The sequence below is a fragment of the Cryptomeria japonica genome, chromosome 9 (genome assembly GCF_030272615.1).
Source record: "Cryptomeria japonica chromosome 9, Sugi_1.0, whole genome shotgun sequence".
Taxonomy (NCBI): Eukaryota; Viridiplantae; Streptophyta; class Pinopsida; order Cupressales; family Cupressaceae; genus Cryptomeria; species Cryptomeria japonica.
The window spans coordinates 634,046,461-634,063,420 of NC_081413.1; positions in this window are offsets into that span (position 1 = coordinate 634,046,461).

A 16,960-nucleotide genomic window follows, 5' to 3' on the forward strand; every position below is an offset into this window, starting at 1 on the left:
ATGGTCTTATGGTGTCCCATGTAAGATGTGATCATGTCCAAATATGTCTTTTGTGTGTGTTCTTCAAAAATTCCTTTGAAATAAAGGAGAAAAGGTTCCATGAGCAGCTTATGACTTACAAAGAGAAATCAATGACATAAAATGAGAACATTACTAACCATATATGCCCCACACTTAATCGATTTTTCTTGAAGGGTGTAACTAATTGAAGGAAGATGTTAAGAAATGTAATCCATAGTAAGCATGCAAGCTTGCAGTATAATCATATAGTGATACTTGAATGCAACATTATATAATCATAATTATGTAAGAAATGATGACATAATACGCACATAATAAATGGAATTATGATTAAAGATAGAAAAGGGTTGCCCCTAGCATGGACAAGACAACAATGGTGTGGCCTTTGATGGCCAAAAGTTGACAAGTAGCCTCGATGTGGAAATATATTAAAGCACCTACACATTGAGAAAAAATGAATGAAATAAATACTAGATAGGATCCATAACATTAATCTCCACAAGTTCAATATTGTGAAGCTTAATTGGATCATTATGATCAATGGAATAAGCCCTAACAATGAGAAAAGTCCCCATATATATAGCAAGTATGGACAAAACAAAGAACATATATTTTCTAACATCAATGATATATCTATGAGTACAAGTAGAAAAGAGGGGAATGATGTCCCCAAAATAAGTTATATTCCAATGGAAGCTAAAATAGATGAGGGGGAATGACATGATGTTCTGATTAATTAAAAAAGAAGGTTTCGAAACCTTTAACATAGGTGATTAAAATAAGACACCAAAAAGTCCAATGCTTAAGAACCGCATACAAAATGACTGGCAAAAAAGCCAGCAAACCAAAAGGACAACAAAACAAACAACATCAAAGAAACAAAGAAGGCGCTACACAGTAATTTTCTTCAAAAGGTCCTCCACCTTTATCACCAGCTCGTCGTAAGTGGCCCTGATAGCTTTAAGGTCTTCCAGATCCTTGTTAGGTTTCTTTTCCTTCCTTTTACCTCTGGTACAGGTTCTGGGACCTTGAACTTCCCCTATTCCTTCAGTTTCTGGGTCAATGTCCAAGATTTCCTTTTCTTCATCCAGTTTGTTGATGAGAGTGTTGGTGTTGTTAGCTAAAATCTCCAGGATGCTTAGGCTTTGTTCAGCAATGCTCTTCAGACACTCCTCAATTTTGCCGACTTTGCTAACAGTAGCCGAGAGAGTTTGGTCGTTAGTGTCAGCAAGATTTTTCCTTTCCAGCAAATCCTTCTCTATTTTTTCAAACCTGGGGTTGAAGGCATCTCTTATGTTTTTGGCTTTAGCAATGGTGTTTTTCAAGTCCTCTATGTAGTTGGCCATGGTCTTCCCTTCCCTAGTATTGATGGCTTCCAAGATCAAGATTTTGTTACAGAGTTTTTTGTTTTCGTCCACAACTTTCTTGTAACCATTAATAAGCCACTCCATAGTTTCCATGAAACCTTGCATACCCTCGGGGGGAGGGTTAGAGGGGGGGCAAGCTTTTCTAGGGGTTGTTTGTTCCTCTTTAGAGGTGTGTCGTGTGGTATTTGTGTCTACAACCCTAAGAGCCTCTTCCATGGTCTCCTTTTCCAGATTTTGATCAGCTTCCAGGGCCCTTACCTGCTTGTGGACTTCTAGTTCCTTAACAATCTCCTCTTTCTTCTTGTACTTTTTCCTAGTCTTGGTGTGAGCTTTTGTCTTCTTCTTCAGCAGCCCTTAAGTGTTCTCCTCCTCAAAGTCATCCAAGACCTCCTCTTCCGAAGAAATGCTAATTTGGGATCTACCTTTAGGCTTTTTGCCCTTAGAGGATGAAGGTCTAGTTTTGATGTATTTCCTCTTCTTCCCACTTTCATAATCTGAGACATCCATGTTGTCCTCAGTATCAGTTGAAGGGTCACTGTCAGACTCCTCTTCCTCTAAGAAGGCAGGGTCAGACCCCCCATCCTCAGAATCCACAAAGGGCTGCATCCGAGCAATTTGGTTGCCCTTGAGATGGTCATAAATTAGGACCATTAGGCCTTGATGCATGGCAGTATCACCCAATGGGCTCTCTTTGTAGGCCTTAATGGTAGCATTCATCGAACAGAGTAGAAAATAAGGGAAGTTAACCTTTTCATTGTGCCTAAAGTGATTCAACAGAACAAAGTGATAACCATAAACTTTTGTGAACCTACCATCTAAAGTGATGTAACGCATTAAAACAAAGAGGACCTCCTGCCAAGGTTTGGCAAAAGCCCTAGGCGGGTAGTAAGTTTTGCTCAACTTTACCATTCATTTTTTCTCCTTCTCGGTATCTGGGTATCTTTCAATAGCTTCCTTACTGACTTTCCTATCTCTATAGAAGTTGCACCCTTCTCTTGTGAGGCCCGTGGCTTGAGCAATTAAATCTTCATCAATTTCAATCGTTTGGTCTCCCATTTTCAGTATACCCTTTCTCCGATTTTTATAGAAAAAACTGGTGACCATGCCATCTCATCCGTGGAGTCTCTCCATGAATTTCGAGAAACCACCCTTCTGCAGAATACCCCAAACCTCCTCCTTCTGTTTCCATTCTTTGCAGCTACTTGGTTCGTATCACCTCCTATTACCACCCATGTTGTCACTATTCAAAGCCAAATTTTGAAACTTGCAGAGCAAATTAGCCGGAGAGATTTTCGGAACTATCAAAGTTACCCAGAAAGCATGGGAACTAATGGCATTGGTATTATAATGAATGGGTCTCTCATTATTATAATGACTTGAAGTACTCCAATTAGTCCTTTTCATAATTATCCTGTCCATCAAGAATCTTTGGAGTGCTTCTATATCGATCATTACAAATGATTTGCCTGACATTTTCAGGGAGTCCTTGTTCTCCCATCCACGTAATCATTTCCTCTTTGTTATCGATCATTACATGATGTTTCCAATGTAGATATGTCCTATACAAGGTGATAAATGTCAAGATAGGAACTACAAGTGATATAACTATAATGATAAATAATAGAATCTAAAAGTATGATAGCATTGTAAGCTTGAGAAATATATTTCTACAACGTAGGTATGGAAATGTAAGATTATGCAAGGTGATAGAAAAAAAATAATGATAATTCAAGATCATATAGAAGCTCTATGACATATTATAATATAATAATGTAAGATATTAGTAATCTAAATAGTATGATATGGTAGTACAGGATCATAATATCATAGATAAAATGCTCAGTGTAGTCGGATATGACAATAAAGTATTTTAGATAAGACAACAGTAGATCACAAACAAAGTGTGCAATATAGCTAGGATTGAAGATAATGGATCATAAACAATATGATTAAGTATAATGGATCATAAACAATATGTATCACATTTTATGCCAACTTACTAGCACAAGTGAATTTAAGTATTTCTAACTAAAAATTAATTTGAGTCAAACATATGGATTCATTATAGCTAAGTTATATATGGGACACAACTTTTCCAATTGGAAGTGTCTACTAAATGTATATTTTATATCACTTTGGGTTCAATTACCAAAAAAATATTAATTTTTTTAAAAACTTGATGTTTCAACAACTCCTACTCTTATAAATAATATTTTTTTAAAAAATTAAACATACTTTTTTGTAGATCTATAAATGAATTTTCCACAATATTTATCTTTAAACATTCTTTTCAAATGATCTGATACCATCATTATTCGAAAAGAGCTCATCAATTTTATTTGTTTGTCATTTTTTGTCGTTTTATTTGCTTGTTCTATTTCATTGCCTATATTTAGATGTCTGTCACTATGTTCATGTATCCAACCTCAATAAACCCATGAAATTAATATATTCTAATGTAATGAATTCTCTTATGAATTTTCTTGGTTGGAGGTGTGCATGTTGATCCTTATTAGGTGTACATCCTTATAAATTTCTTATATCCTAAATGGGATAATGATGTTGACTTACTAGAAAGGGCGAAGTGCTTATATACATTGATGTAAAGGTGGATTTTCTAACAAGGCTCTCACATTTACACACTTGTATGTAAATATGAAAATGAATGATGAGTCATGGTGATGTAGACATAGTTGGGGAAACACCAATGAAGGAATTCTTAACTATGTGGCCTAACTTCCACACTTTCACATATAAAACACTCAAACAATCACACATGAGATGATAAAATATTATTTTCATTATATTGGAGGAATATGGTTATATATTCATAGTGGGTGTTATCATAGTTTTACAACAAAATATCTATCTCTTACATATATACATAATCCAATCCACAACCCTAGAAATTTCCCCGTTGTACTAAACAACTCAACTTGACAGGTAAACTTTGTCTATCCAAAAACTTAAATTTTCTCTCATGGACTTAGAATATATACAATGTTCTTACGAATTCGAAAATATCATTATTTTCCTTTGGGAACGTAAAGCCCTCTTGCTACCTAAATTAAGATTTACCTACTCATTATCTACATCAATTCTCCTTTTAGCTACATATATGTTTTGTAATTGCTTCGAGTTTCCATATAGAAGACAATTCAAATTCTTCTCATCATAATTGTGTAAAAATTTTATTTCTATAACCAGTTAATCAAATGTCTCCAAATATTGAGCCACTAAAAATCGCTAGCTTTTTCCCATTTTGTTCTTTCACTCTTAATATCTTCTCCTTCTCCATTCTTCATGTCCAACACATACACCACATTTATTTGCCCAAAGTGTAACATTGTGTATGTGCATTCCTTTATGCTTTTATTCTCGCATATTCACGCCCTTAACATGCTTTACCTACACAAAATATACAAACCTTGTATTTTTCTCTCCAAATCAACCTTTCATGCCCAAACCCCTTCTAGGTTCCTACGTATGCTTATACCTTTTTTCATAGGCTTTGTTCTATACATCCTACTCCTTAGGACTCATAAAATCATGAACCCAATTATTATCAAGTAGATGTCCTTAGATCATACTCACAAGGCAAAAAAAGTGATCCCCTATTCACAAGTGGTAGAAACATCCTTTTGACCATTAGCCATAATGGTCATAAATTTTCCCTTAGCCTAGTTTCTTATCATCCATTGTTGCTTGACCCTTCCTAGGGCATGAATAAACCTCCTCCACCTATTCCTAATACGGTCTATGCCCTTTGCTAACACACATTTTGTCGAGTCATCTGTCTCATCCATCTACCTTTGGTCTTCTCTCCTTTTATTATTGTTCAAGTTGGTCCACTACATCTCATCCAACTCCACCGATGTTTTCTTCTCCTTGTTCATCCATCTACTTATTAACCTAGAGTTGTGCACTAAATGGTATTTCATCCTCTATAATGCCTACCCAAATATAGTTATTTTATGTAATAATATTATAGTCAATCTTGACTTTATGCTTTATATAAGACTCCTCCATGTAATATGTTTTTTTTCTTCTCCACATTTCACATTGCTCTAATCTCCATTACTACAAAATCTATTGTAATCATTCTTGTAATCTCCATTACTACAAAATCTATTGTAATCATTCTTGTAATGGGATTATAGAATTTCCTTTTCCACCCATTTCTTCTATAAATAATCCTTATAGTGCACACTTCCACCTCCTTTGCATTAAGTTGCAACATCTAAGTGCACTTTCATTCTTGCTACGTGTGTCTTCTAGTTATCTTTGAGATAGCTCAACCTTAGGTTAGTTCCTCCCTATCCATCTTCTCCTAGTTTTATATGTGAGTCCCATGCAAAGGAATATGCTTAAGTCTTCCAATACTATATTCCTCTCAAACAACACACTTCGTTAATGTTTTTTCATATGGTAAATGTGTATAACTTTACTTGATTCCTTGCTCCTCAATGCCTTCTTCCTCTTTTACTAGTTTTTCTACTATTTATTCTCCATCATTCTTAATTACTCTAAAAACATATATAAGGTTCCATGTGACCTCATAAGTCCAATGTCGTAGTTTTCCTCTTGTGTTGTTGCAGTGTAATGTCATTCTACGAACCTAAATCACTAATATTACCAAGTTAGATAAGATTATAAAATTTAAGAATATGTGTGCTTGAATAATTATATTTTTTAATAAATCTTTGGAATTAGAAAGGTGTTAATGTTTTCATGGCTTTAGTAGGTAGAAGGCATTTATGCTATATACTATTTTTGACAAACTACAAAAGTGTGAATTACATCTTTTGGAGGAATTCTTGTTAGAATATAAGATCACGACATGTTCTCTAGGATATCTATAAAGGATATCTTCCACCCATATCTTACTTAACCTTTAATTCTACCAACTAGCTTGGATTGAACCCTTCATTGAAGGCTCATGAATCAAATCAAAATTTTACACTAGTTAGCTAGTGGTAGTTCTTCATAGCTAATTCAAAATTATTGACCTAATTAAATTATGCCTTTGAGTACATAATATATACCATGTCTTCCATAGAGAGAGGATTCCTCTTATTTGGTTTGTAGGCAAACATGCCAAATTATTGGTTAGCCACATCTTTTATAGGAAAACCTTGAAGACACTTTAATTGAAGATGATTTAATTGAAGTAGATTTAATTCGACCCGATCCCACCATACAACATCATGTGTATCGACTATGTTTGATAAAACCTATACAATTTCAAACACGATTCGTTATAACATTTTTTATTTTAATCCAAAAATGGGACAAAACATGTTTTAACCCCAAATACTCTGGCTATTTATCTTTAGTATAAATTGATTTATGCTTACATATATGCATTCTTTTAGATTAACTAAACCCTTGTGAAAGTTTACTTTCTTTTTCAATTAACAAATAACTTGCGTAATTTGTGACAATATATTATTAATACATTTTATTAAAAATAATTTAAAAAAATTTATATCAAATTTTGAATCATGTTCAATAACCCATCACAATTAAAAGCCTTGATGAACATGTAAGTAGATTATACATATACTCATTAAAAATTATACTAGTATAAATATTTTAAATATATTGATCAAAAAATGTGGAGAGATCAATTTGGATCTATTTTAATTACTTAAAAACTATTTATATTTTATTTTAGAACTGTTTTTTTTTATCATTTAGTTTAGAAATGTTTTATTTAAGTTAATATATAGACATAAATGCTATACACTTCTCATTTTTAAAACATTAAATTTTAATATTTATAAATCTAAATGGTTGTCAAATATAAGGTAAAAAAAATATGAATTTGACAAAATGGATATCCCTCAGTCCTTAGCTCTTAGCCAAAGAGGTTTCAGCCTAAGGCTTGTACTCCATATCCGGTAGGTAAAAAGACTTTGTGGATGTAAAATCCTTAAAATAATAAAAAAATTAATTGTTTTTTAACACATTCACACCATCACACTCCACCCAATACTACTATTGTGAAACAACTCCCCACAATAATTACATATAACTAAAAAGCATATAAAGTCTATAATTGGAGCATTTTTAATTACTATAATATAATAAGCAACCAATAAATACGAGAAATAAGAAAATAATAACTAATTGTAATGTTAGAAGTCATGGTACCATCGTGTGCCTATACACCAACAATTACTGTGATTAAAAAGGCTACAAAATTTATAGCAAAGTACCACCCTTGTAAAATGTCTCTTAGATGCACTAATTGTGGGATAGCTTGAGCTTGAGAAGGAAGAGTCTATAAATCAAGTTTTGCACAACTTAAATCCAAGGCATAGGACCATTGTTGTTAGGCATATCTCCAACCCATACTGCTCTTATTGCAGAGTCTGCAAGCGTAGCTTCCACTCTCAACCTATATAAGTTTCAAAGGATGATTCTTATGCCCATCACAGTCGAAAGATTCTGGAAGTGTGATGCAAAGCAGATGGAAACTTAGGTTACAAGGAGGAGTCTCGAATATGAAACCTCTGAGGGTATTCTTGCAAGTACTGCAATTGTGCGAGGAAAACGTTTGTGAGAAAAATTTTAAGTCATGTTGAGAATGCATGGACTTGTGGTAAGGAATGAATTAAGTCACACACATTAAGCTTACAATTCTAGGTTTAATAGTGTTAAAACATTCAACTCATTGACTGATATTTTCTAGGCTCGATATGTTGCTTAATGTGTGTTGTCACACTAAGAATACACTTGTAGGCTTAAAAGTGTTAAACACTCAAAATTGACTAACATTTTCTAGGCTTAATATGTTTCTTAATGTGTGTGGTTTAAGGTTGGCCGACAATTAAATGCACTTGTCATGCAACCTAAAGTCAGTGCATGAAGAAAGTTTGCATTGAAATCCAGGATTGCATCCACTACACTTGTAATGTCCTCCATGAGTAAACCAAACAAGCTCATGTTGGTGTTGTGATCTTACCATGGCCATACGAGGGATGATAACTCCCAATTGGGTTCTCATCTACATTGCTTTATTAGTATTTTGAGCTATGTTTTGAGGCCAGCCTTAAACCACACGCACTAAGCAACATATTAAATCTAGAGAATGTTAGTCAACTTTGACTGTTTAACACTTTTAAGTCTATAAGTGTATTCTTAGTGTGACCACACACATTAAAGAACATATTAAGCCTAGAAAATGTTAGTCAACTCTGAGTATTTAACACTTTTAAGCCTAAAAATGTAAGCTTAGTGTGTGTAATTTAAGTCGAGTTTGTCCATGTTTTGATGTTGGGAATGGGGTCTGCAATCTTGATTGAATTGAGGCATTTACAATCCTTGACAAAAATGAAAACAAAACAAAATAAAATTGTTTGCTTATGAAGCAAGTTGTAGAAGACTCAACACTTGATTATTGAATTATAATCAAGTAAATTAAGAATAGTTTACTTTAAATAAATGATAATTTGGACCCATGAAATTTTTTTTTTGGTAATAGTTATTTTGGAAATTTAAATGAGAAGGTGGATGGTATAGTGGTCAAAGAATGATTGTCTTTTTTGAATATTCTAGTATTATTCATGTAAGCATATTTAGGAAATGTAATGGCTTTGTAGTGAAGTGTTTTGAAATTTTGTATTAGATTTATGCTTTATCTAAGATTTACTTTAAAGAAAATATCTTGATGCTCATGTTGATTTGACGATAATAATAATTGCACAATTAATAAAAACAAAATGTTTACATCAATCATTAATAATTAATATACAGACTTACTAGGTAGCCATTAACATAAAATTCCATAGATGATACATCACTATAATTACTTTTTTGACTAGATCTTCACAAGTACATGTTGTGTTCATCACTCCTACTGTCAAGAGTATAATCTATTAGATCTAGATGGCATAAGTCTCCTCACTAGAAATTGTGCGACCACTTTTAACTTCATATTCAAAACACCAAAATCTAAGAGAACAGGTAGTAAAAAGATAACAAATAGGGAAAGTGATGTAGAGCCCTACCCACACACCTAAGGGCAAGTCCAAACAAGGTTATACTACTGACCCCTCAAATGATCACAAGGGTCTTGCAAGGAAGGACTCCACACCTTGGATGAAACTACACACGCATTCATTAGGCTTGGGCGTACTCAAGATGAGTAATTGTCTCAATACCTACCCTACAACATCCTATGACACCCTGCTCCTAAGGGCTTAGTATTTGGTTCATTTATAGCCATTAGAAACTAATACAAGCATTGGTTTAGGGATTAGACTCCAATTTCTTATACCTCCTTTAAAAACCTACCCCCTAGGCTTGTATCCCTATTTGGCGATAGAATAGACCTTAAGTCAAAAAATTTCCACACAACCACACAAAAAAATTACCATTTCAAGCACCCTTTTGGAAGTTTTACTACTCCCCAAAATGGTTTGACCAGGTTTGCAATTACAAGGTCTGATCCCTTTAGAGGCCAAGAGACTTAATAGGGGCAATTAGGCCTATTTTCCAAAGCAACTACAAAAAAATGAATCCAAAATTGAAAAAAAAAACTATGGGCATGTGTGGGATGGTTATTAACCTTTAATTCTAAGGTTGCATGCCTGGAGTCCACCGCTATGACAACTTATGATGATTGTCCTAAATCTTGTCCTAGGTAGTCACATAGAAATGCCTACCTAACTTTGCTCCTTTCTCCACACAACCAAGTTTCCACTGCAAAAAACCATGAAAAATATAAATTACATAGGCTTATCCTGCATCCCTCCAAAGGAAAAGTCTTCTAGTGGTCTACAATGCAAGATAAGGCCATGTTTGTCTAAAACCCTCTCCAAACCCTCAAATTTGGGGTTGCAGTCAGAAGAATGGAGGGTTCTCTCTACTCTGGAATAGTTAGGACCTCAGACCACCACCAAAAGAAATATATTCATCCCTCTATCTACTCCATGGATGGTGGGATTCAAATCAATCCGTACAGGCACGTGCAACTCCTGCAAACTCAAAATTTCTAGGAAAACTGTAGTATTTTGTGTATTATTGCTTCACAAACTCCAATTGCAACAACAACCTTGGAAATCATGTCCAAAAGGCTTATAAAACTCTCCAACGGTTTCCCACTAAATTTGGAGTAGGTTGGAGCCGTTGAAAGGCTTCCCCCAACAGAATTTCAAAAAGTTGCACTTTTGCACTCAAAAGTCGCATTTTACAAAAGCAATATTTTTGCAATTTTGCACAAAAAGTTGTCATATTGGCTAAGGTTGGAATCCACATACATTGATCAACCAAACACTCATGAAACATTTCTAAAACCTATCAAACACAAATCTAGACCACCTACTACCCCTATTGACCACATGGTCCCAATTGGCTTCTCAAATTGCCTAATTGGTGACATGGGCTTACATGATGGGGTTTATTGCATACATGAAACACAAGACACACTAAGACACCCTAATGATCCTATTCTTCATCCTTAGGGTCATGAGTAGCTTGTTGATGAGGTTCCTCTATACCGTACTCCCCAGGAGAAGAGATCTCAAGCCCACTTGAGATTAGAGTTTGTAAATTTGCACCATGGTTGGATATTTGCTCACTTGTCATCCAAACTGCCTTAGAGTTTGATTTGTCCTACCAAGCCACCAAGTACTCAATGTACTCCTTGTTCCTTATCTTCTTTTGACTCTAGTGTCTAATAATTTGCTCAACTTAGGTGATTCATGCCTTGGAATGTCATTGTTTGCTACAACCTGCATTGGTTCCTCCCCTTCATTGTCACTACCTTTGAAAAGTGTAAGATCACACACATTAAAAATGGGCGATAATCCAAGATCAAGAGGAAGTTGGATCTCATAGGCATTTTGTCCACACTTCTTCAATATCTGACATGGTCCAATTTTTCTCTGCATGAGCTTGGTATATTTGCCTTTTGGGAGTCTCTCCTTCTTCAAATGTACCCATACCAAATCCCCAACACTAAATTGTACATCTCTCTTTTTCTTATTCGCATAAGCCTTATAATTCACTGCAGACTGTTGGAGATGAGACTCAACTTGGTCATGCACCCCTTTGATGGCCGATGCAAAAGCTTCACCATTTGCACTAATGGGCTCTTCCTTAGGTAAATCCCTTAGCTCCAACACTCCTCTTGGGTGGATTCCATATACAATCTGGAAAGGAGACTTCATTGTGCTTCTATTGATGGTATCATTGTAAGAGAACTCTACCTGTGATAGTATATTGTCCCATTTTTCTCCATGTTGCCTTGTCAAACACCTTAATAGGTTTCCCAATGACCTATTGACAACTTCAATTTGCCCATCCGTTTGAGGATGGTAGGCAGATGAGAAAGCTAGGTTAGTCCCCATCTTCTTCCAAAGGGTCCTCCAAAAGTGACCTATGAACTTCACATCTCTGTTTGAAACAATGTTTAGGGGCAATCCATGTATCCGGACTATCTCTTTGAAGAATAGGTCTGCAACATATGATGCATCACAAGAAGTATTACATGGAAAGAAATGAGTCATTTTACTAAACATGTCCACCACTACAAAGACACTATCAAATCTTCTCCTTGTCCTAGGCAGACCCAATACAAAGTCCATACTTATGCTCTCTCGTGGCCTATAAGGAATGGGTAAAGGTTGATACAAACTTGCATTTGTGGACTTCCCCTTGGCTTTCTAACATATTACACATGTCTCCACAAACTTTCTTACATCTGCCTACAATTTAGGCCAGAAATAATGTCTCTTCACAAGGTCTAGGGTCTTGTCAAGGCCAAAATGACCTACCATGGCTCCACAATGCTTCTCCCTAATAATATTCAACCTCATGGAACACTTAGGAATACACAACTACACTCCTTTGAACAATAATCCATCTCGTATCGGAAATTTAGAAAACTCAATATGATGCCTCTCACCAAAGGCTTCACATACCTTGTATATCTCTCCAAAGTCTTCATCAACATCATACATACTCTTCAAGGAATCAATACCAACACTCTACATCTTAATTTGGTTGACAGTTAAGAACCTTCTGCTCAAAGCATCTGCAACTTTGTTCTTGACTCCCTTCTTGTGTTTGAGGGTGAATGTGAGGGCTTTCAAGGTCTCTACCCACTTCATGTGTTGATGGTTTAACTTCTCTTGACTATTTATGAAACTAAGTGCCTGATTATCAGTAAAAACTATGATCTCTTTAGGCAACAAACAGTGCCTCCACTTCTTCAAAGACTATACTAGAGCATACATCTCCAAGTCATAAGATGAGTATCTTTTCTTGGCATCATTTAGCTTTTCACCAAAAAAAGCAATAGGCCTTCCTTCCTGACTGAGCATTGGCCCAATAGCCATGTGGCTTGCTTCACATTCCACCTGAAATATCTTGTTAAAGTATGGTCAGGCAAGGACTGGTTGTTCTACAACATTCTTCTTGAATGTTTCAAATGAATCATCTGCCTCTTTGGTCCAATTGAACCTGCACTTTTGTCCTCCCTTTATGGTGTCAAGCATGGGTGCACAAACATGACTAAATCCTCTTATAAATTTCCTATAAAAAGTTGCTAAACCATGGAAGCTCTAGACATCATTCATAGTCTTCGGTGTTGGCCAAGATAGTATAGCACTCACCTTCTCTTAGTCCATTTTCAACTCACCTTGTGAGATTACAAAGCCCAAGTAGATGATCTCCTCCTGCATGAACAAACACTTATTGTAAAGACGTAAATTTCTCTATAAGACATAATCTACTCTTTATTCATAAATAAACACATTGGTCAATTAAGAAGTCTATTTCATCAAAGATATAAAGAAATATCAATAAGCTGATAAAACAATTATATATATCAAAGAGTTAAATACAGTTTTCATGTAAAATGAAAAGTACAAGTTTCTCATTAAATATCCTTATACCCTACTTAGACTATCATATTGTCTTAAGTAATATACAAATAGAAATAAGGTGAGATACATCCGTCCATCTCCATTCTGAGTCGCTTCCTTTCAGTCCTTTGAATGAAGACAAGAACAAGATTCAGGCGCTTTTTCTGCCCAACCTTGAAGCTTACACTTCCCCAGAATTCTTGGTCAATCAAGAATACCCAACCCTGCATGAATTGGTTTAACCAAAGAATTCGAAAGATAAGAGGGAATCTGGTGCATGCCTAGATGATACAAACATTTTCATTTTTCTAATTCTTTTAAGAAACAAGCATTATCATGCAAGGATATGGTAGAGAGCATAAAATAAAGAATTCCATCCATTTCTATGGATAATTCAATTCATTACTCGACTAAGTATAATGCCATGCATAGCAAAAATAAGTAGTTGGAAAAAACAACTATTCTCTCTAAGATTCCATATTCGGCACCTGTCCCGGAAGGTAACTTTCTATACACAAGCCTATCCATAGCTTGGTTCCCACAAACAAGAATACATTTTAAGAATACAATCTTTTGACTAATTGAAATAACATATTCCCTATTACTTTCATAAATTAAACACTACTTCATTTCTTTCACCTAAATGAATACAATCTTTCGTAATTTGAAAAGCAAATGTAATTTCAACAATATTATTCGAATAAATACCAAGTAAAAAGAAGGTGTATCACAAGTATGATTTTCTTTCATATAAAGGAATAAAGTTTGAGTACACATTCTTTAATTGAAAGTCTAACCTAATCCCTTTGACAATAATCACTATTTTAAAAGAATAAAATTAACTATCTTATCTATTTCAATATATATTCCACCTAATGGTTTCTTTCTTCATCTATTCAAAGAATAATAACACATATTCAATAAAACAAATAAAATATGGAATATCATAAAAGAAACCTTATGCTACATACAAAGCTTTAATTCTCTAACTTTCCTTATTGCAAAAATAACCAAAATGAAATAAGATTCTGACCTCTTTACGCTTGAAACTAGTTTGGAAAGAACTCTGTCGCGCCTTCTCTAAATGGGTCTATGTCTTCCTTGATGGGCTCAAAATTCTCTCACCGATCTTCTATTCTTCTTCTAACTCTGCTCTAAAATAGCTCTCTCTCTCTCTCTCTCTCTCTCTCTCTACAATTCTAACTTAAAAATCTTTCTATCAGCTCTGCTATTTTCTATCTCTTTTTCCTCTCCCCACCTATCGATCTTATGCCTATATTTATTCTATAATTCCCTATAATATCTACTACATCTAAGGCTTGGATGTTGTTATCTATTTGAAGTCTTTTCTGCATCTTCGACAGGTCTAAAGCTTAACTATTCTCATTTCCAAGAGTTTGGTTTAATTCTTCAATCTACTTACCTCTAATCTAACTACCTTGTTGACACGTCAATGGAGAAGTGGAAGCTAAGTAACATCTTCTACAGTCGTGGAAATATGAGTCGACTTCCTCTCACCATGGATCGTGGAGTCTGCATCTTTCTAACGTCTGCAATTCTAACTCTAATCACCACGTGCCTGCTAACTTGTCCCTCCCGCGGTTACAAGCCATAGATCCTGGAACTATTTCAAAGTTATCACTGTGGAACTAGGAGTCGACTACTATCACCGTGGAATAAGGGAGTAGTCTGGGTTACATGGGGTAATTTGCAATTACGTGGGTGATTCGCTTACTTGGTGGGGAGGTCGGCCTTGTCAACTACCACTTAGTCGACTATTACCCACCGTCACCACCTTTAAAACAAACATCTGCCACCTTTTTGCATTACAACGTTAAATTAAATAAACAATACTATATTAAATAAAATATACATCACATTCAATTTATTATTTAAATGTTAAATAAAAAGAAAACCTAATTAGGACTTTTAAGATGTTTAATAAATTAACAATATAATTATATGTATATATGTGTGTGTGTGTATGTATATACATATATATATAGCGTTTGATTTATTCATAAAAAGGTAAAATATAAATATGATAATATATATATATATATATATATATATATGCATAATTATAAACCTATTATTTCGAATTGGCAAGATTAATTTAATCACTTTAAAAAATATAACATAACTTATAAACAATCATAAAATTTATGCATACGAACTCCATACCATTACCTAATCGACGATACCATAATACTCATTTTCCAACGAACAAAACAATAATCAACTTCTTACCATTGAAATCATGTCGACATAAAGTTCACATTTTAAATCAGATTTAATAAAAATGTTAACTCGCTAATTAATTAACCCTAATTTTTTAACTATTGAACATTTTTAAATATGCAATCAACGCAATGAATAATTTTTACTCAAATCCTTTCAAATTAACATAAGCATCGATGAAGTCACAATTCAAACAATGATTCCTTGACAAAGTCATATTTGCACAAACAATTTTTCTATTGTGGTGTGTGAGATTCCCCTAGTCTACCGAAGTCATAAGTTAAAAACAACCCTACCTGAGTCATGTTCTTGCCTTCAACTTTGTTCACCTGTCCCCGTATCACTTGCACTCAATAATTCATCAACATTGACTATCCCCAATTAAGATAATACTAGTTATCGAATTACATATTGCATGAATAAAATGCATACATCATTTCCTTACAACTGAATTATCATAAAATGAATGTTCATATCTGTTTTAATTTCAATGCATAAAAAAAAACCTACATTATATCTCTTAAATACTCATTATCAAAAATATAGTTCGTGACACTTATCCAAATTGATCATTAGTTTCTCTTCATGTAACCTCTTGAGAACCATATCTATGTGTTTGAGGTGTTCTTCCCTTGTGTGACTGAAGATCAAGATATCATCTAGGTATACTATGACAAATTTTCCTATAAATTCCACGAAGACTTCATTCATCAACTTCATAAAGGTACTAGGGGCATTGGACAACCCAAATGGCATAGCTTTCCAGTCATACAACTCCTCATTGGTTTTAAAAGTTATTTTCCATTCATCCCCTAGCCTTATTCTAATATGATGGTATTCACTTTTTAGATCTGTTTTGGTGAAATACTTAGCACTCCCCAAGCAATCAAGTAAATCCTCTATTCTAGGGATTGGGAACCTATACCTTATAGTTATCTTGTTGATGGTCCTTGAGTTTGTACAAAGCCTCCAAGTGCCTTCTTTCTTGGGTGCAAGGGCAACATATACTGCACATGGGCTTAAGCTCTTGCCAATCAGTCCTGATTCAAGCAACTCTTCAATCTACCTTGCCATTTTTGCATTTTGGTCTGGAGTGAGTTTGTAGGCTGCTTTATTTGGGAGAGTAGATCCAGGGATCAGATCTATGTAATGACTGGTGTCTCTCACCGGTGGTAGGGATCTTGGCATTCCATCTAAGATGATGCCTTGATGTCGATCAAGCAACTATCTTCCTGCAGGGTCCATGTGCTTCTGTCATCCTATTTTCTCTTCTGCAAGTTACTCCTTCCTTGTCACCTTGTGGCTAGGCATGAGGGCATAGCAAACTGCACCTTTCTCTGCAATCTCCTTAATGAATTGTTTACCTTCTACCATCAGCACCTTTGCATCCTTTCCTTTTGATTCCATCTCTTCCTCTATCAGAGGTAAGAGTTCTATCACCTTCCCATCCTTTAT